Genomic DNA, 22,907 nt, shown 5'->3' with positions numbered 1-22,907 from the left:
AATGCAAAAGGAAGCTCCACTAATGAAGGCCAGAATAAAAGCATATTGAAAACCTTACACAGGTGTGTGTGCGGGTGATTTGTTTACGTTTGGTGTGATTGCCATATGTATTGAGTGGTATGAATACTAACGAGGTCATGAGGTCACCTGCAGACAGACTAAAGTGCTTCCCTGCAGTGCAGCAATGCGCAGATAAATCGCTGTGTGCGAGGAGGCTTTTACAAGGCACGCATAATGATCAAAACCTCCGTTATGGCCGATTATCAGCCCAACACCTCTCCAATATTGACTTCCCTGTACACTGGCCCCTCGGCAGAAACCATCCCCTTTTTGCCGATCCTGAAAAGCATCATACTTTCACCCGTGTCTTCCGATGCTGCACACCGCTTCACAGTTAAAGGGGCAGCTCAGCCTCAGGGACACAGCAAAACGTTGCGCACCCGTTCAAAGCACGGCCTGTGTAGGAAGGCGTGTGCCTTCAATGCCGGACCAGATTCGGGGGCGTTCCCGAGACTGACGTCACCAAAAGGGAAAAATTCTCGGGAACGCCCCCGAATCTGGTCCGAGATTGACGGACAGAGCCTTCTCCCAATGGCTAGCCTCCATTTATGGAGCTAGCCAATGGGAGGAGGGGGCAGATACCCGACCCCACATAGAGATATCATTAGATTTTGCTAGCGCATGCGTACTTCGTACGCATTGCGTAGGCAAAACCTAAAAAGATGCAAATGAAATGTGTGCCACCAAGCAAAAACGTTGTACTTTTTGGTGTCTGTTGGCACAGCCAGCCGATGTTGGGGTCTTATCACAGTGGTGCATGGTGAAAGGGGCACAGGAGGCATGAAAGTGGCAGACTGATGGCTGGACCCGCCCTCTCCACTTCCGGCACTCCGGACCGGTGTGTGAGGTCTAACAGAGCCGTGCAATAGAAACAGCTGAAAGCAGCACGTATCCAAGAGTGTCCTTGGCAAGATACGAGCGCCATGTGTGCACCGAGGAGGGCATTAGATCAGGTTTCTAAAGCATTGTCGTGATGTGATACCACTGGCACCATGGTGGCACCGATGCCCTTCACTTAGCACCAGTGCTTTAAATGGGAAAAAATAAGTGCAAGTAATCATTAAAATGAGCTAAAGGTGAGGGGCGTGGCTAGGGGTGGGGCTAAGGACATGACATGATACTTAACAACTTCTATATTAGTTGCAGCACACACTAAAACACATGAGAAATGTGTTTGTATAAACAAAGCAGGCTAACTCATTACACAAAATGAAAGAGAAATGCAATAGTATGTTAACACTTCCTATTTTTGCAATAGTTGCACCTTCTTAACTTCATACTGTTAATTGCTATTTGGCATAATACTATATATTATTGCGCATGCTGGTAGGAAGAAACTGAAATACCCCCATGTCGCACCAAAGCTCTTATGGCTTGGAGCAAATGACCTCTTATGGCACCAAGCAAATGAAGCAACTCATCATGACCCTCCCCAGAAGACATCTCTTGTCTCTTCCAACAATCTATCCATTCATCCTTTCATCCTACCATTTACCTGCTGATGTCCACCCTTTAACCTTTACATTCTATTGTCTATTCAGTCTTTCATCAATCATTCAGATTTTCACCACTCCATCTATCCACCCTTCATATCCAAACCTATCCATCCATCCATCAATCCATCTCCAAACATATCCATTCATCCTTTCACTCATCCAGCTCTTTATCAACCCTTACCCTAATCCATCAATCCTTTAGCTCATCCATCCATCAACACTTTCACTCCTTTATTCCATCCACCTTTTCACTCAATCCCTCCTTCCACTCATCCATCATCCACCTTTTCATCCATTCTCCCTACCTTTTATTCATCCATCCAAACTTTCATGTATCCACCCATCATCTGCTCTTTTATCCAATCATCCACCCTCTTTCACCCATGCATGCTTTCACTCATCCATCTATTCATCATCCACCCATCTATACATCCACCCTTGCTCACTCATCCATCCACTCACTCATCCACTCACTCACTCAACCACCCACCCTCCCTTTTACGTTATTTATGAATCTTTGTCACAGAGCAAACATTTACAAAGTGACACATATATTCTTTAAAATACCTCCCGAGTGTCTTGATTCTCTCCCTCTTTCTTTAGTGGGAGAGGTGTGGCGCCGCGGCCAGGGCGACTGACGCTGGAATCTGGGGACCACAGTTCGATCCCCGGCTCCGGCGGCAGGTTAGCCCAGTACCATGTGACTCTGGGCAATAGCTCGCTTAATCTTCCCGACGGCCCCCAGCGCCTAGAGACCCTTACGGGTGATTGTGCGCTTTACACAAATGTGGACTTCACTTCACTTCTTCTTTCACTTTTTTCTTACAAAAACAGGCATACAAATGCAGGCAAACACACAAAAGACTCAGATATGATAAAAGCCATGTTATACTCTTCACCTACCATGGCTTTTTTAATTGCCACCAGGGCTGGACTGGCCGTAGCCTGATGGCCAATGCCAGGGCACTGACATGATTCCTGTGCTTGCACAAATGCACAGGATAGTGTGAATGTGATTGACAGCACAGGGCCTGAACGGACCCTGCCCAGTCAAACACAGGGTGATGGTGAGCACTGGACATTATTCAAATGAGCGCTGCTGAATAGCTCAGCTGGGGCTCAGATCGGGGCTACAGAAGCGGCGCCTTACAGAGACACATTCCGCTCCTGCTCACCAGCACAGCCAATGAGCCTACCTTTTTATGAGTAACAGTACTCTCCAGGGCAGTACAGAAGTGCTGGTACTCAGAGTGATAAATCAAAGTAGTGCCGGTACTCAGTACCGGTGAGTACCGGCCCATTAAAAGCACTGCTTAGCACACGTCACCAGTGCCCGCTACCGAAAGCGTGGGGTTGGATCTTCACCCCTGACCGACATCCAGCAAGTAGAGCTGAGAAAGTACTAGTGCCCGCTGTTCAGCAGGGCATTTGCTCTTTCTCAAATGCCAGCTGGCTAGCTGGTGCAGTTAAGGCTTCACAGATGCCCGCTGTCTAGCTGGTGCAGTTAAGGCTTCACAGATGCCCGCTGTCTACCCGGTGCAGCTGAGGCTTCACAGATGCCCGCTGTCTAGCTGGTGCAGCTGAGGCTTCACAGATGCCCGCTGTCTAGCTGGTGCAGTTAAGGCTTCACAGATGCCCGCTGTCTAGCCGGTGCAGCTGAGGCTTCACAGATGCCCGCTGTCTAGCTGGTGCAGCTGAGGCTTCACAGATGCCCGCTGTCTAGCTGGTGCAGTTAAGGCTTCACAGATGCCCGCTGTCTAGCCGGTGCAGCTGAGGCTTCACAGATGCCCGCTGTCTAGCCGGTGCAGCTGAGGCTTCACAGATGCCCGCTGTCTAGCCGGTGCAGCTGAGGCTTCACAGATGCCCGCTGTCTAGCTGGTGCAGCTGAGGCTTCACAGATGCCCGCTGTCTAGCCGGTGCAGTTGAGGCTTCACAGATGCCCGCTGTCTAGCCGGTGCAGCTGAGGCTTCACAGATGCCCGCTGTCTAGCCGGTGCAGTTGAGGCTTCACAGATGCCCGCTGTCTAGCCGGTGCAGTTGAGGCTTCACAGATGCCCGCTGTCTAGCCGGTGCAGTTGAGGCACACTATTCATTTGGTTGACAAACTTTAATTGCTCACTCTATGGACATTGGGATTGACACCACCCTGAGGAGGGGATGAAGCCTGGAGCGGTTGCTGCTCAGAAGCAGATTTCAGCTGAGATGGGAAGGGTAGACACCTGGCGATTGAAATCTACAACAGCTATAGAGTTCTCGTGTCACTCGCACACACATAACACAAACAGTAGAATTGGCTATATTATAAGGACGTGGACTTGTTTGATGTGAGTTGGTACTGTTGCATCTTTACACAGATTCCTTTCTGAGCACTCACCTGTGGTGCTAACGAAGAAGCAAACGAGGGCGATACACAAGATCTCTTTGTGGAGACTGAAACTTGAGGCACTGTCCAGACCTCCATTTGTCGCACATGTTCGAGACCTTACCTCCTATTTCTTTGAGGCTGACAGGGACATAGCACAAACCAGGGCTGCAGAATGGGAAGCCTATAAGGCGGTCTTGAGAGGGGAATGCATCTCCCACATTGGAGGAGTTAAAACTGAACTAGAGCAGAAGCTCCGTGATGCAGAGGTGGAGATGGCGAGGCTTGAGATGGTGTCCGACCCGTTGAACTCGCGCAGCCTCATAGAGGGTAAACTGAGGCTATCTGACACATGGAACTGGCTGGATAAGTATACACTTACTACTCACAGGCAGAGACTCTACAGGGAGGGGTGCACATCTGGTCCTCACCAGCCTGGAGCTGAAGAGGAAATGACCTCACACCCACATTTTACGGCTAAACTAGGATGGGGGGGACAGATATTAATTCTGTAGAAGGGGTTAAACAACAAATGTGAGGACAACTTGAAATCGATATACACGCAGATACCACAAATGACCAGAGATTACATGCAGGGATATCTTGCTGGAAGGCACCTGTCCTCTCTGTCCTGGAAACAGGGGTAGCAGCTGGAGGCTCCCCATAGCACAGGAGCTCCTGGAGGTATTACACAGGATGGAATACCAAAAATGACCAGACGCAAATGGTGAGGGAGAAGCTCTTTAAAGTGTTCGTCAAGCACTGATTTAATTGATTCCGAAAAGAGACACCGATCCAACGCTCAGAGCCTCATATCGCGCCCTGTCTATGCTCAGTACTGATGAGAAAATATTAAGCAAGGCCTTGGGTATCAGGATGCTGCTGTCCTGACTACCTTAATCCGCTCTGACCAATCAGGCTTTATACCGGGCAGGAGCTCTATGCACACACCTGACACATGTGATGACCTGTGATGCGGGTGCTCCTAATACATTAGCATGAACTATTCTTAATGTAGAGCAAGCATTCGATAAAGTGTCCTGGTGATACCTGCGGACACCACTGGAGAGCATGGGTTTGGGCCAAGCTTCTGCTCATGGGTACACCTGCTGTATCAGCAGCCAACAGTAGGGGCGAGAACTGAAGTTTGGGTATTGGAGGAAAGGACTCTGGGAAGCGGAACACAACAGGGGTGCCTGCTGTCCCCGATGTTATTTGTGATTGCCCTGGAGCCTTCGGTCTACAGACTGAGTGCATCCGGGTTGGAATGGGGTATAAGCTTTGCTTATACAACTCATGTGATATCGTACTATGCATCATATGAGACGATGGTATAGCTGAGAGCCCCACAACTACTGGTGCCAATACTGTGTCTTGAGTTGACTGCCTTTGGGGCTGAAGATCAACAGTATTAAATTACTAGTATATCCTTTGGGGTATTTTAGAGAGTTTGGCCATGGACAGCTTCTGGAGGTGGTAATTAGATACAATTTGGGATATTTTGGATATTTAAATATTCCGCTGCAAGTAGACCCTAACCCACAATATGACCTAAATATGGGAAGGGTGATGTGGGCACTTGTAGGCCCAGTAGAATTGAAGACGACTTTGTCACTATCCATAATGGGACGGATAGCACTAGCGAAAACTGGTGCTCCTCCCCCAGTACCTATACATGCTACTTAATACAATCTGCCTCTTACTCTCTAAAGTTTGAGAGCTGGATAGATTGCTTGGTTCTTCGGTTTGGGCTTGGAAGTCCAGCCGAGTTGATTGGACATACCCCCTAAAGGGGGAGGGGGGAGGGAGTGCGGGATTACCTGACATTTTTACTCGGTCGCTCTACTACAACACGGTGCACATTGGTTTGACCAGAATTAATGTTGGGAAAAGGCCTTAACGCGGGAACACACACAGTGCAAGCATGGATTGAACCCTTTTACGATGGATTTGGAAAAAGGTGAGTCTGGCCCTCCGAAGTCTGGTCAGGCAAGCAGGATGTTATGGTAAACAGTGATTACTGTTGTCTTGAGAAACCACTCTACAACCCAAACATTCCATTATGGCCCTGCAGCCCTTTAAATATATAAATGATCAGATCACACAGGCTGTAGAGGGCTAGAAGGAGGCTTTATATGGTGGGAGACCTTTATCGAAATAAGCAATTTCTCACATATGATCAAGCGAAGGAGGCCTTTGACCTCGTTCCTGCCCAGTTTTAGTACATATATGTACCGCCTGGACAGCTAGGCGAATATGGGCTGCTTTCCAGATGGCCCTTCCTCAACCTAAGTTATGACAATGCTCCTATGTCCAGCTGAGTGCAGGTGCACGGTTACTAACTTCTGTGCTGCCCTGGTGCCAGATGGGAGTAAGCACAGTGAATGCAAGCGAGGGGGGGTCACAAGCGTGCATGGAATCCGTGACTGATGCTAAGTGGATGAAAGCGTGTGAGCGTGTGACCGAGTGACAAGTCTCTCCACAGATTCAATATTCAAACACATTAAGTTCCATCACCTTCTCATGACCTACCTAACACCTAAAAAGCTAGCTGGAGTTTACACAGCTAACACACCCAGCATGTCCCCGTTTAATGGCTGGGGGCGAACATCCTACATATGGTATGGAGATGGTGCAGACAGGTGGCCTGCCTGGAGAATCCGTGAAACAACGTTTACTGGGAGGGATTTCCTACCACACGACACTTAAAGATGAGAATTGGAAGGCGACATTGGGTACGGTGCTGCCCAAATGCTGAGTAGCTATTCATTGGAAGCCTCCTAGCTCCAGAGCACCACACTTGGAGGAAGGACTTACTGGACCAGGCTGAAGCTGATGAGCAGCATCTGAAGAATTGAAGAAAAGATGAGACACAGCTAGAGGATTCAGCGGATTGGGCTGAAATATTTACAAAACTGAGAGGCCCACCAAATATAAGACCACCTTGAATTTTAAATTAGTGCATATATATATACGTGTACGAATTTCATGGCAGAATATATTAAACTGGAATACAGATATATGATACGGAAGGGGGTGGCGGTAGCAGATGTGGATGACGTGAAAGGGATACATTAGATGTATATGTATGCAGGGAAGCAGGGATGGATACGGGTGGGTTTTGGGGCATTGCGATTAATGGAATGCATATTTCCTTCTTTTTTTTGGTCTGTTTTCACTTATAAGTCAAAAGCAATAAGGTCTATTAAAAAAATCACATTTCCTTCAGGGTGGGAGATTTGTTTTTGCTACAATGAGGGATAAACTTAGAAACTGGTGTTTCGCCACCGATTTCCTCAGTTTAACCAATTCACATAGCGCCATACTTTACCTGGCGAAGGATGAATGGACAAATAGCAGAGGTGCGGGTTTTCTGCAAATCGTCCTGATTCAGAGGGTAACTCCTGATGCTGACCAAATTGGTATCTACTAGGACCTTGCTATGAGGTCCTCTGTGTGCACACACTACAGAGGTTTCACTATGCAAAAGGAAACACTGTTGGTTTTGTCAATGCTTTGTTCCCTTTAACTTCAAAATTGACAAAACCACTCACTGCATTATAATAATATCAAAAGGATGAGCTCTTACTTTCGTTTTTTTTCTTTATTCGATCAGCAGATTGTGGATAATAAAACAAATTTAAAAAATAAGAATTCCTCCTGTAACAGATTGATTTCAAGCTGGTTTAAATCAAAATGCTGGTCTAAAGTGTTTATTTTTCTGAATCACACGATTTACCTTCGCACAGGTAAATATATAAATGATTGCGCTATTGAATATCGAGTACATGAATATTGCGCCACTCTAATATTGTGGAGGTAATATTGAGGGTCAAAATACAGAAAGGTCATCTCCAGAAGGAAGTATAGGTTTACTATTCCTAACTCCACATCTACGTGACTTGGTGATATATTTATTGGGAAGTTAAACAGATGTGCAGATCGAGATAGCCTATGCTATACGAATTTCTAAAGCGCATAGCTACCTGAAGGCTTCACAGCGGCGGTTTAGTCAAAGCGGGCACCTACACTTGCAGCGGTACATATGGAGGGCATGGATTAATGGGGGTAGAGCCCGGTTTTAAGCTGTTTTCTAAACAGTGTCTCATTGTCTTGGTTTCTTAGTTCTGCTGGCATTGTGTTCCACAGCTTAGGGATAAGATATAGAAAACCTATACATACTTATCTTTCAATATTTTGGCCACTATCTTAGTGTCCTATGACGTCCTGGCGATATTCATTAGCCACACCTGCAGAAGTCCAGTATCTGAACTAAACCGAGTTTCAGCTGAAGATCTAGTAAAAGCCTATGGGCCATATTATCAAGAACAGCAATAACATTATGGCCGCTTTAGCGACCGGAAACTGCCACTAAAGCAGCGATAAGGGGCTTGATAATATGCCCTAGAGAAATCCAATGGAAGCCCAGGTTCTGGTGTGAAGGACATCAAACCTGGCCTTCTATGGGAATTCTTAAGGGCATATTATCAAGCCCCTTATCGCCGCTTTAGCTGCAGTTTCCTGCCACTAAAGCGGCGATAATTTTAAGGCCGTTCTTCATAATATGCCCCTTAGTTGGGTGAACCCACATTTCAGCATTGTATGAACCCCGGTTTCAATCTATACCTCTCCCTCTGCCTGACCTTTCATGGCTCTCTCACCATCTCTCCTTCTTTTCCCCTTTCCCCCCAGCCCTCCAGCAGCCCCCCTCTGAGGCAGCAAGTGACCGCCCGACCAGGGGCGGAGCAACCAGAAGGGGATGGCTCTTCCACGCCGATCGAGGTGTCCGCCATCACTGTCCAAACGGACGACGAGCCACCCAAAGCAGGTAAGGATAGTCCTTGTGAGTGGGCATAGAAGGGAAGCAAAGTGCACCTCAGAAAGTAACTATTAAAGAAGCATTGGCAACACCAGTAGAATTGACGAGTGCATGGCGTGTGAACCTATTGACTTTTCTGATGCTTGTTTGGCTTTCCCGCACTGGTAAGTGAGCACAGACAAAAGTATCCGACAAAATGGATGCTACAGAAAAAAGGTTGCTTTGATTGATTTGTTGCTGCTCATTACCACCACACCAGGTACCAACTGATTTGAAATGTAAAATGACCCCTCATGCATTCCAGTAAAGGGGGAAGGACACCTCCAGACAACCAGTAGAAAAACGGTGTAAGTGAAATACTCCTATTGGTGGTTCAAGATGTGATTGACATCAACTCAAGCCAACAGGTGAACATTCCAGAGCCAAAGAAGCCAATGACTGAAGGAGAATGACTTAAAGCCCCTTAAAGTAAACATAGAAAACAATACGTTCACCATATGCATCAAACTCAAAGATGAATCCGGGATAGGCGCTGGGATTGTGGGGGTGGTTGTGGTCAAAGAGGAGCGAAACAAAGCAAACCTCCAACAGCACCCAGTAAATAAGATGGTTGAAAGAAAATGTCCAACTCTCAGTGAAAAAGTGCCATCCACCAAGTCTAAAACCTCTCAGTGGGTTTGAAAAGGACTGTCTGGTTACTATTACGACAGACGCAACCCCCTATGTATGGGGGTCGAAGGGAGCAAGTGGGTGAACCAAGGGTCACTTGTAGAGCCTGGACCAAGAGTTCCTCTAAAATGCTACATTAAAATATATTCCCAGTTCATTGAGTAGTTTAGGCCTTAACTGAAACACGTGGCCCTATAAGCAGCTTGCTAGCCCCAGTGTGTACAGCGCCCCTTTCCGTTTACAGACACTTGTAGATTACACTAGACCCTTCCAGAGAAATATTTAAGAAAACTAAATGTTGTATGTGTTCTCTCTGGCCTGATTAGCGCCAAGACACCATTTAGCGCCAAGACACCATTTGGTATTCATGCACTGTATACATTTTATTAACATTCCCAGCCACGTTTGAGTATTTCCCACGGGCTGCTTGACAGGCTGGGAGAGATGAATAAAGAGACTTTGTAACACAACCCCCCCAGCCTGGACAGCAATAGGGGTGCTGTATATAGACTCTCTGCTCGATCCAAAGGCGGGTGGGAGTTCATTTACTCCACTCTTGGCCTTGCTTAAGGGATGGATGGGGGTGCTCTGGTGCTTAGGTCAACAGAAGGAAGGCAGTTTTACTTTGGGGGTCACCCCCCGCTTCATCTTGACAAAGCGTGAGGGGGAACTGGAAAACCCTCCTCACCTACCCCTTAGGTTGGATGGGGAAGAACATTGCCCCCTCATAAGCCGATGCAGCGGGGGACTGCTAAATCAACATTGCTTTCCCTTCCCTAAAGGTGAGGGGGTGGAATATGTTTGCCCCATTTCCCCCTCAACTTGTTTGAGGACTAGGAGAGAAGATGTCTTACTCTTCCCTCTCACTTCCCGGGCATTGCCCAAGTGCTGGAGAGACTTTCACTGCCCCCTCTCACCTTGCTCAATGGTGGGGGCAACTTTGGAAGAAAAAAAAAAAAAAGTAGGGCAGCTGCCCCGCTGCTCTGGACCACGGAGGAGCGGATAACCAGTATTTGGGACAGAGCGTAGGAGAGGGAGCCAGCTGGCTTCTTCCTTCTAAAGCATTGTGCAGCCCAAGGAGGAACAGGAAACTAGCTGACCCACTTGTGCCATCTCCTGCATCCTGCTGCCATCAGGCATCAGAGCAGATGCCACCTGGCCTGGTTGTCGATGGCCTGCAGAATGCTAGGGGTTATGTAGGTCTGAAGTAACTCTGGCACAGGATTGTGTGAGCCATGGAGGGTTGGTGTGATGGTTTTTTAAACCAACTCTCGCTCTTGGGCAAGGACAGGAGGACATGGGGTCACACACTTGGGCAGGACAAGGGTTGGGGAGATTTTAGACCCACCCCTTGCCCTTAGGCAAGGTGGTGGGAGTCATGGATTCAGATTCTTCCACTGCTCTTGAGCATGACAGGTTACTCATGATTCAACAATCCTCCCAGTGGTGCCATCCGCCAAGATCTAAATTGGGCCCTTTATCTCCCGTGGTTATGAATATCAGAAGAGATTACACTGAGTGTACGGATTAGGCGGCTTAAGAAAAATACCCAGCAATACTTGGGCTCAATTTTTATTTGAAATCATGTAGATATTTTCGCTGACAATGGGAGAGATTTCAAAAGAAGGCAATAGCAACGCCAATGGGTCTGGCTTGAAATTGCATTTTCAGCTACAAGCTGGACTTACAGCTTTGCCAATTTTGGAGGCTTGGGGACAAAGAGAGAGGTTATCGGGGTGTTGCAGGATGGCACAGAGAGGATGCAGGGGTGATGTACAGTGGCACACAGAGGAGTTACAGCAGCAGTCCAGGGTGCCAATGAGATGGACTGCAGAGATAGTGTGGCACACAAATAACCTGCAGATGAGACATTTTCACATAGAGGGGTTTCTCGGGCAAATAGAGAGACTGCAGGTTGGAGGGAGTATAGTTACCATCATACGACAACATACTCACCATCATACGTCAATACACCCATCATCATACGTCAACACACCAATCATCATACGTCAACACACCCACCAACAATCGTCAACACACCCATCTTCATACGTCAACACACCCATCATCATACATCAAAACATCCACCATAATACCTCAACACATCCACCATCATACTTCAACCCACGCATCATCATAAGTCAACACACCCACTATCATATGTCAACACACCCACCAACATCCATCAACAAACACACAACTATACGTCAACCCACCCACCATCATACCTCAACACACCCACCATAATACCTCAACAAATCCACCATCATACGTCAACACACCCATCATCATATCTCAACACACCCATCATCAGAGGTCAACACACCCAACATCATACGTCAACACACCCACTGTAATACATCAACATATCCACCATCATACGTCAGCACACCCACCATAATAAATCAACATATCCACCATCATACGTCAACATACCCACATCATGCCTCAACACACCCACCAACATTCATCAACACACCCACGATTATATTCGAACACACCCACCATCATACAGCAACACATCCATCATCATACGTCCACACATCCACCATCATACATCAACATCCACCAACATACTTAAACACAATCAACATCATTCATAACCCATTCAACATCATATGTAAGAACGAATCATCATACTTCAACTCACCAATCTCAAACATCTCCACGACCACCATCAGATGTCGACACACCAGCACTCATACGTCGACATAACCTCTATCATATTTTTGAATTATTTTCAAAATGTTTTTAAGTTTGCAGAATTCCCTTCTTAAGTCCCAGTCACAATATGTATATGTTTGGAACTATTTCTTTCTCTAATTGCAAACCTAATCCACCTTTTTATTTAAAACTAAATTGAGATGTAAAGTTGTGATGCAGCTCAGAACTGTTCTTTTGAAGGAACGCTACATAATCACCTTGATTACAGTACTAACCATTAAGAGAAAATGTCTCCTCCTCCTGTCCTCCTGCACTAGTTGTGTCCATCCTCTCCTCATACTTCCTTCTTCTGTGCTGCACCGGTGTACCCCTGCCCAGTACTGTTTGCTACGTAGCTAAGTTTACAGTATATAATGTCCATAGCTACATTTAGGGAGGGGAACGCCGTTGGTATTATTTGTGAGCCCACTCTAAGCTTCAGTTTATTTTGTTTGTTTCCACATTCCCACTGTTCGCCAAACCTCCCTGCAAACCATACATTTTTACATCCTTGAACTAAACTCACGACTGCAAAATACTTCATTACCTGTTGCATTTTCTACTGTCGTGAGTACCTTCTGTTTCCCCTGCCCCTGAGTCTCTGAACCAGGACCTGTGTTTTGTAGATGTAGATGATACTTTTTGCACTTCTGCATGAACCTGGGAGTGTCAGAAGCTGTGTAAATAAGCTTCTCTTTCTCTCAACATTCAATTATCTTCAACAAAGTGTGGATCAACTTTCACATGGCAACTTTAAAGCATAAGACCCAGCCAGTATTAAGTCTAAACACATTTTGTGCATATGGTTTCTTATCACCTCTTGAAGCAACCCAACACACAATAGTGTATACATGGTGGTAGAGATTTAGTTGGTATTCTGCATGGAGGTGCTAAATATTTAATAATGTTATAAAATGCTCCACTCTGGTGTACAAAAGTCTCCAAGCTGTTCGCAGAAGATGTCCCCAGCCCCCAGGCTGATAGGCGCTGTTAATGATGAGAAGAATGCCGGGTCTGGTGGCTCAGTGGACTAATGCTTCCATTGCAAGGGCCTGTGTTCGATCTCATGGTCACACGTTCAAATCCCGTCGGGTCCACTCAGCCTTTCATCCATCTGAGGTCGATAAAATGAGTACCATTGAGTTGGGTAACAATGAACATCTGTTATTCAGTGCCAAGAGACCTCTGGGTGAATATGCGCTTTACAAATACACATGTTATGTTAAGTTCAAATGAACCAGAGGTGTGGACTATACATAGGGCACCAGACTGCATATGGTCAAAGTGTCACACAACATCTTGATTCATGGTTGTCTTCTTCCAGATGTCTCCAGCATTGAGCAGCTCAGTGAGGAGGGCGATCCGGCTCGCGGCTGCTCTCGACAACAATTCTACATCTGGTTTGTGAACGTCTCCATCATCTTAGCACTGACGGCTGCTGCTCTCTCCATCTGCCTCATAAGTAAGTCTGAATGTCCATAGGAGACCCTTTGAAGTATCCTCAGTCTCTCTTCAAGAATCCTCAAACTTAACCTGACTCCACTGTGAGGTCAGTCCTGTTCTTCTCCTGGTCGACTACTAATGGATCATAAAACTGTGGGGGACACTGGACATCTCATCCTTTTGCCATCCAATCCCAAATCACAATACTGGCAGGTGAAAGCCCGGCCCTCTCCTTTTCCGATCACAAACCACAACACCGACAGATGAAGAACTGCCCCTTTCTTCGTCCAGTCCTAAATCATAACACTGACAATTGAACATCTGCCCAGCTCTGCATCCAATCCCAAATCACAACCCTGCCTGGACCTTTCCTCATCCAATCTTAATCCACAACACTGACAAGTGAAAATACTCCCTTTCCCCTCCTCCACGACTCCCTTTCCCCATACAATCCCAAGCCATGTCACTGGGAAGTGATGTTAATGCTCTGTGCTCCTCCAAACCTCTCGTGCTCTTGGGGTTGTGATGGGTTGAGCATGTTGGGGGCCACGACAGGAGAAGTGAAGGGAAAATGTAAGTGGCTAATGTTCAACTGCTTATAATGCCAGTAGCATTGGTATGGGTTCAACACCACTTTACAGGGAGTTTTGGTGTTTAAGGGAATGCAGTTACTAATGATGCACAATTAACATCTTAATTCCGCTAGTGTATTTGAAGACCACTTTAATAGAGTTCACCCCCAAAGACTCTGTGTTTTAAGCTCCGAAGAGCCCCATAGACAGAATCCTGGAGCAGCAGCAGGGATTTTCCATGCTCCTCTGGCCCTCATATGGGGCTCTGGTCAAAGTTTCCCATTCATTTTTATACAACAAATGATAATGTTCCTGCGGTCAGTAGCCCAATAATTCATTCAGTTCAAAGTTTCCAACTTCAGGTTGAGGGGTTCCAAGTGGAACCTCAAAAGGTGGTGAGCCCTTGCTGCATTATATCAGATCAACCCCATGTCCTCCTCCCTCCATGACCCAAATTATTGCTACTTCTGCACAGAAAGAATTCAGACAGGTGCCATGAGTTGGGGTACCATCTTACTTCCCTTGTGCAAGTCAGTTTTTCAGCTTGGGTGGAAGTGAAGTTATCCTACGTGACAAGGTTGAGGGAGCCCCCCAACAAGTCAAGTTTAGGTAAGATTATGCACAGGTGCAACTTTCACAGAATGGTCACCTCTAGTCGGCCAGTGGATCTGTTCATGCAGATCTGTATCCCAAAACAGTCTTACCGATTAGGACAGTTCCTTGTCGCGACTTGGCTTTGCTCGTGGTTATAGTCTCCCAGAGGTTGTGCCTCACGCTTACTTGGGTGCAGAAGAGGTGGCTTGGTAGCTGTTAGAGAGGGTGCCCATCGGTGTACACCGTCAGTGTCTTCAGTAGTATCACTTTGACTGCGACAGCGGTCTTGCTTCTCTCTCTTACAGGCCCCTACATGTGTCCACATGGCAGGCTGAACTGGTGAGAGCTTGCCTTCAGCAGGTGTGGCCCTGGGCCAATGCCTCTTGGCAGATACAGTCTCCAGGCCATGGCACAATAACCCTACTTTGATGGCCGACAGCTTCTCTCAAGTGTTTGCCACTCACTGGCAGTGGCAGCACCAGTCATTTACTGTAGAAGGGCCAGGTGGCACAGGCAAATTCAAATGCATTTCATCATACAGTTAATCACTAGAATCACACTTTAGGAGAAGAGACGACCCCCACTGGGTAGTCAGTTTCTTTTGTATGTTTCACGCACTGGAGACATAGCTATCTCCTCCTCCTGGACAGTCACTCAGCCTACAAAGCCAGGCACTCTCCTTCCTTGTCTGAGCAGGCAGGCTACTTGGCTCATGACAGAACCACAGCTTCTTGAGCAGGTTACAGACATCTGATGATGCCCCCTGCCCTCTGGGAGATTGGCATTCGGAAAGACACATGCCCTGGTTGCAAGACACTTTGTGGTTCGCCTTTTGCCTTGGTCAAGAAGAACTTGAAACTGGAACAAAGTTGGGTGGATTGCATCACATTTTTATGCACATTTTGTAGATGGGATGTGGATTCAGTTTGAGGTGGTTCCTTGTCAGGTGTCATTTTCTGGCTGTCGTGCAGAGGCAAAGTTTCTGCAAGGTGATGCCTCTCAAAGCAGGAAGTAATCGATCTGCCCTCATGTAGGACTATCCAAAACCTGGGCACAAAGAAGAGTCAATATCCTGCACCTTGCTGCCGCCTCCCTGAAGTAGTAATCAGGGACAGGCAAAAGGGCAGTTCCTGCCTAGAATCATCCCCACCTTTAATTACTGATCCCCCTCTCCTCCACCATCAACTATACTGCAGAATCACTGCCGGGGGGCAGGTTGTGCAGGTCCATGAAAGACTAGCTACTCCAGTTCAGAGTCCTTGAAGTGCTGGTTTTATAATGGGATAAATAAAACTACAAGTCACAGGCTGCAAAGAAAAGAACCTGGATTAGAGCACCTAGGTACACGTGGATCTAATATCCTTGACAGGGCTGTCACTGTTAGTGTTTTGTGTTTTGCTGTCCATGTAGGCTTATGCATTGCAAACACAGAAGATTTTCTGTGGTTATACTTTCAGTCTACCCTTTTCTTTCTGGTTATGGTCTGGCTTGACAGCGCTACTGTAGCCAGACAATTATGTGAACATCTCCAGGAGAGGCCTAGGTTTTGGCTCTGCCTGAATTCTGGGAGCCAAGAGTACATGTTTTGAATGGGATGAAGTTGTATGCGTCCTTAAAAAAAAGTGCCTTCCCTCCACTCAGTTGTGATCATTATGTTTATTTATTCAGCTACCTTATTTTGAAATTTGAGGGGCACACACATCATTGCAATGCTATGAAAGTGTCTTAGACAACTAAAGAATTGATGGTATTTTCTCTATATGCATTTGGGAGGAGGGGAGTCATTAGCATGCACGGATGTCTAAGTCGGTCTTGACAATGCATTCATAAGCCAGATCTATTGAAATTGCCAATGCTTGTTTTAGTGACATTCTCACTTCTCCTATTATGTTGCCTTACCTGTGGTTCCCCTTTGCATCTCTGTCTGTGCATCTGCATTCTTTGCACCCAAGCCCAGCTCCCTGTGCCCTCTTATGCATGACCTCCGTGGCTCTTGCCTGTACCTCTTAGAAACATAAGAGGGTCCCTGAACCATTACATATAAGTAGAAGAAGGCAAGGTACAGATGAAGAACGACGACGAAAACCTCTCCTTAACATTCAATTACTATTCAGGGATTTCCTCCATCATCAAAAAAATACATTGTCCCACTACTACATTAATTATTCATCTTTTGACTTATCAGAAATATTTATGTTTGATTTTTTATATAGATATATAAATATATTCATTTGTTTTCAAGTTTTTTTACAAAATCTCAACAAGACTGAAGCCCAAAGAGCAAGTAAAATCAATATCTCACAGTGTACTCAAACACCACCAGACACACAACCAACCATCATGCATAACACACTCATACTACATGACATAGCTAAGCTGAACAATTCAATACATATTATAGTTCATTTGATAGATACATGGAACAACCAAAGAAGAGAGTGCCGACACGCGTTTCGGAGTGGGGTGACAACCCCACAGTTCCTATGTCAGGGCGTAGCAGGTCAATAAATCATTAGGTGATCAATTGTCATCCAAAAACTTCCTGGTAGTTTCTTATGTGGTGCGACAGGGCTCTATATAACAATGGTATTTGAACCTTAAAATCAATATTTCAGGACGTAGCAAGATTTAACTATCTAGACCGATAGTAAGTTATATGCCCAGGAGCCTATTTTCTTTCCTCTTAATAAGTAAGACCATAGGTGAAATATTTCAAATTTCATAGGGGTCGATTACAATCTCAACACCGGTTGTGTGGCTGAAGCTTAAAGACTCTCTGCAGAGAATACTGATATCTAGTGGTAGGGGTCCAGAACCCTAAATTGATTATCGTATAACCTCTAGATATTCCAGATTTTACAAAGCATAATATCTGCGGTCCCGCTCCGCATTGATAGGTAAATAAGTAACGGGTCCAAACAATCGGGCGCTATTGAATTCTTTCAATACCACGGACGGGATGACGCCGCCATGTCTACCAAGAGCGGACACACAAGCCAGTACCTCCCCATGCCTTATTGCTCCTCATGCACCATCTTTCCTGTGTTCTGTCTTGGCCTCTGCACTTTTGTCCCTGGTTTTCTGCCCCGCTCATGCCTAGTCTTTTTCTGTCTGCTCATGCCGGTTTATGCCTAGCTGCTTCTGTGCCCCAATGCCACCCATGCCCCCTCTGCTTCTCAACCTCTTTGGCTACACCCCATTGCAACCATCTGCCTACATGCATCTCCTTGCCCCTAAGTGAAACCCCACATGCTCAATCATGCCACTCTTGCTCCAGTTGTGCTGCATTGCTCCTCCTTCCCCTGTGCTTCCATACTGTCTCGCCTACCAGCCTACCCATCATGTGCCCTCTGTGCCTAAATGCCTTGGTCTCCTCTAGTCCTGGATCATCTCCACTTTGGCCCATTCACCATCTAACCCACTCTTCTTCCTTCTTACCCATGTGAACCTATGGTAAAAAACAAGACTAGAAAACCAAGAATGCATCAGGTTGTCATATGAATGCCTAGGAATGGAGAAACAAATGGCCGTAATGACACACACTCCTCTGGTCACTATAACTCCCACCCTCCGGCAACTCAGAAAGAAACTGGAGACACACCTCTTCACAGAGCCCATGTTCTGTATGACCGTAAACACTCTTCAAACATACCTTGGGCTTTTGTAATACACACCTAACTGGGAAGCAGCCGAACAAAAAACAAACCGAATAGAAGAGCAAAAGCCCAAGGTATGTTTGAAGAGTGTTTAGGGTCATACAGAACATGGGCTCTGTGAAGAACTAGTGGCAACAGGTGAGAAGGAGTAGTTTATGTTCTGTAACTCCAGTTCTGTAGTAGAAGTATCTCTGTTATAGTCATAATCTAGTGAATAGTCCCGCCCATGTGCGTGGACCCCGGAACAATCAAAAATAATCTCTTAAGTTGTCAAAACATGCAGAACTGCACAGACACTTAAGAGAAAATTTAAAGACAGATAATGCAGCCTACAGGCTACACTGTCCAGTACTTCAACTAGAAATTCCACCAAAATCTACAAACAGCACAGCCTGTCCAGGTTTCTCCACAGAGAAAAACCTTGCCTTTAACAGCAAAACCCTCTGGAATGATAGAGAGGAAGAAATGGACAGACAAGCCCCATAGGCTGCCATTATGTGGCTCAGAACAGGATACTGTGCCATTAAGAGAACTGTCCAGAAGCCTCACAGTATCCCAGAATGCACTGCAGGTCCCTTTTACTTTCAGTTATTTTTGAAGGAGTAACACGCCAGACCTGTAACATTCCTTACATGAACATATATCTCTCCACCGGGGAGGAGGGCGGGCGCTTATGACTATAACAGAGATACCCTACTACAGAACTGAAGTTACAGGACAGAAACTACTCCTTCTGTAGTAGGGGATCTCTGTGTATAGTCATAATCTAGTAAATAGAATGGCAAGCCCATCCCCACACCAAAGCGGCGGTGGAGTAAAAATTAAATAACACCACTACTGTGCGAACAGATTTCGCAGCGAAGCCTGCCCAACCTGAGCGTCTGTCCGGGCATCAGTGTCCAGACAGTAATGCTTAGCAAAGGTATGGACCGACTTCCAAGTGGCCGCTTTGCAGATTCCTGCAATTGGAACATTACGTAGCAAAGCAGTCGTGGTAGCGTTGCCCCTGGTGGAATGAGCCTTAGGTTTACCCCCAAGGTCTTATTAGCCTTTTGGTAACACAATTGTATACAAGACACAATCCACCTCGAGATGGACTGTTTTGAGGTAGCAAGACCGGTCCTGACTGATCCATAATTGATAAACAATTGGTCTGACCTACGAATATCTTTGGTTTTATCCAGATAAAATTTCAACACCCTCCTGACATCCAGGGAATGCAGACACCTTTCCGCTGGAGATGAAGGATTCTGAAAAAACGTAGGTAAAGTTATGGTCTGGTTAACATGGAAATCAGATATAACCTTTGGAAGAAATTTAGGGTGAGTACGCATAACAACCTTAGCAGCATGAAATACAGTATAAGTTTCTTGGCAACACAACGCCTGAATTTCACTCACCCTGCGGGCCGATGTAATGGCCATGAGGAACGCCTCCTTCCAGGACAGGTGCTGCAACGAAGCCTTATGAATAGGTTCAAAAGGCTCCTTCATCAATCTGGACAGCAGCACGTTCAATTCCCATGAAGGCGAAGGAAGCCGGACAGGAGGGAACACTTTCATTAAGCCTTCCAAAAAATCTTTGATCACAGGGATCTGGAAGAAGGAAGTCTGTGAAGGGCATTTCCTGTAGGCAGTCAGAGGAACCTTAATGGAATGGACAATACGGCCAGACTGCGCCAGATGTAGAAGATACGGAAGGATGACATCTTCCTTACACGTCGTTGGGTTATAGTTCTTGGACTTGCACCAGATGCAAAACCTCTTCCACTTGTAAGCATTAGAAGTCCTAGTGGGAGGTCGCTTAGCCTCCTTCAGTATGTCCATACAATCTTCTGGTAGATTCAAATGGCCATATTGCACTATCTCAGGAGCCATGCCGCCAAACTCAAAGACGAGAGGTTGGGGTGCAACATCTGCCCACCGAACTTCGTAAGAAGGTCCGGCCGGCACGGCAGCCGTATGTGAGGAAGGAGAGACCGGTGAAGCAGGTCCTTGAACCACCACTGCCTGGGCCATTCCGGGGCAATCAGGATCATCCGCGCCCTGGACTGGGACAGCTTGATGAGTACCACCGGAATCAGGGGAATGGGTGGAAAAGCGTACAGAAAGCTGTTCGACCAGTTGATCCATAACGCATTCCCCAGCGTCCCCTGCTGGTAGTACCTGGAGGCGAAGTCTCGGCATTTGCTGTTTTCGGCGGTGGTGAACAGATCTACGTCTGGAGTCTCCTACCTTGCGAAGACTTCTCCTAGTACTTCGTCGTTTATGACCCATTCGTGGTTTTCCTGAATCAGTCTGCTCAGTGCGTCTGCCTGAACATTCTGCACACCTGGCAGATGGGTAGCCGTTATAGTCAGTCCTCTGGCTAGAAGCCAGTGCCAGATCGCCTACGCCTCCTGCGATAGAGTGCGCGATCTCGAACCCCCCTGCTTGTTGAGGTAATACATCGTGGTCGTATTGTCTGTCTGTACAAGCAGAGAGTTGGTCTGGAAGGACGGATGAAAGACCTTCAGTGCCAAGTGAACAGCTCTGAGTTCCAGGAAATTGATGTGATACGTGGACTCTGTCGGGGACCACGTTCCTTGTATCTGTAAGTCTCCGGAGTGCGCCCCCCCAGCCGTGGAGAGACGCATCCGTCACGATAGTCTGTGTGGGAATGTCCTTGTGGAAGGGAACCCCTCTGAGGAGATTCTCCGCTGAACACCACCACTTCAGAGACTAAAGAGCATGCAGAGACAGTCGTATCTTGTCGTCCCAAGATCCTTTCCTCTGATCCCACTGATCCTCCAAGCACTCCTGCAATGGTCTCCTGTGCAGCCGTGCGTGTGGCGTGAGGAAGATACACGAGGCCATCGACCCCAGTAGAGAAGACACTGTCCTCACTGTTGTAGATGGAGCGGTCATAAGAGCCTGAGCCTTCCGAAGGAGTGATAATCGTCTCTCCTCCGAAGGAGACACCCTTGCTGACAGCGTATTGATGGAGGCTCCCAAGTACTGTATGCACTGGACCGGAGTCGGGACAGACTTGGACATGTTGATGTGCAACCCCAGCTTGTTCAAGAGAACGCACGTCTTCTGGAAGTGCGCTTGAGCTTCCGAGAAGGAGGAGGCCTTGATCAACCAATCCTCCAGGTACGGGTAGACAAACACCTTGTTCTTCCTCAGGTGTGCAGCTACCACCGCCATGCGCTTCGAGAATGTTCTGTGCGCAGACTTCAGCCCGAATGGCAGTACTGTGTACTGATAATGATTGGCGCCGACTTGGAATCGCAGGAACTTCCTGTGTTTGTGTGCAATGGGCACATGGAAGTACGCATCCAGTCTATAGCGCAGAGCCAGTCTCCCTGTTGCAGCTGAGGATAAATCTGATGCAACAACAGCATGCAAAATTTCTCTCTGCGAATCCACTTGTTTGCTTGTCACAAATCCAGAATGGGCCTGAACTCGTTCTTGTCCTACTTGCGAACCAGAAAGAACCGGGAATACAGCCCTCTTCCCCTTTGAGACAGAGGTACGTCTTCTATCGCCCTTTTCCTTAACAGGATATCGGCCTCCGCCTGGAGCTCGCGCAGCTGAAACTGCGAGCTGACCAGAGGAATTGCTGGAGGCGGGCTGGTGAACCGAAGAGTGTATCCATTGCAAACAATATTCAGCACCCACTTGTCCTGAGTAATTTTTTCTCCACTCTGCCAGAAAAAATTGAACGCTTCCCCCCACCGGAGTGAGTAACGGATGTAGGGTAACTAACCGCTCAGGGCCGAGACCCAGCCGGGCCTTTGGTCGCTGCGGGGGACTGCTGGCCGCCTCTGCCCTTCTGGCGCTTCTGGAAGGGCCTTCGGAACTGCTGTGGCTGTTGTTGCTGCTATCCAGATGCCTGCCCATGCCCTCTGCCCTGCGCCCCAAACCGCCTCTGGAATGGGTGGTAGGTCTTCTTCTCCTTGGGCTTCTCCCACCCAACAGCCATCAGGGTCTCGGCCTCCGCCTTCATGCGGGCCATCTCGTCATCCGCATGCTTGCCAAACAGGGTTTCCCCTGAGAAAGGCAGATTGGCCACCCGCTGCTGAGCCTCTGGCTTGAGCGACGTAAGGCGAAGCCAAGCGTGGCGTCGCTGGTTGACACCATGACAGTATCCATGTGCAGCCAGAAGAGACTCATCAGCCGCCGCGCTGATGAGTTGGTTAGACACCAGCATCCCCTCCTTCAGAATCTCTTGAAAGTCCTCTTTCTTCTCTCGAGGAAGGAGCTCGGCGAATCGCTGGAGGGACTCCCATAGGGCACGATCGTACCGCCGCCTTCATTGCAGTAGATGCCGTCCCACAGACCTTTCTGCCTGCCGAGTCTATCCAGCGGCTCTCCTTATCAGGAGGGACTGTGGTAGACGGGGTGGTGGCATGCTGCTTCCTAGCCGCCGTCACTATGACAGAGTCCGGTGTCGGATCCATCCGAAGGAAAGCCGGGTCAGAGTCCGGGGCCCGGTACTTCTTAAGGAGCCTGGAGGGAGCAACCTTCGTCACCGCGGGAGTGAGAATCAA

The 22,907-nt window shown here is 47.3% G+C and overlaps 1 pseudogene across 1 annotated transcript in view; it reads left to right on the top strand.

Annotated features, from left to right (window-relative positions):
- LOC144769727 (uncharacterized) overlaps positions 1-22,907 on the top strand; it is a 198,219-nt pseudogene that overhangs the window by 64,674 nt on the left and 110,638 nt on the right. Inside the window, exons 6-7 of the transcript XR_013598746.1 lie at positions 8,610-8,745; positions 13,433-13,570. The product of XR_013598746.1 is annotated as an uncharacterized LOC144769727 (transcript). The remainder of the gene's footprint in view (positions 1-8,609; positions 8,746-13,432; positions 13,571-22,907) is intronic.

Source organism: Lissotriton helveticus, chromosome 7, assembly GCF_964261635.1.
Source record: "Lissotriton helveticus chromosome 7, aLisHel1.1, whole genome shotgun sequence".
In the NCBI taxonomy this organism is placed as follows: Eukaryota; Metazoa; Chordata; class Amphibia; order Caudata; family Salamandridae; genus Lissotriton; species Lissotriton helveticus.
The sequence above is the reverse complement of the archived record's forward strand: the minus strand, read 5'-3'. Positions and strand labels throughout refer to the sequence as shown.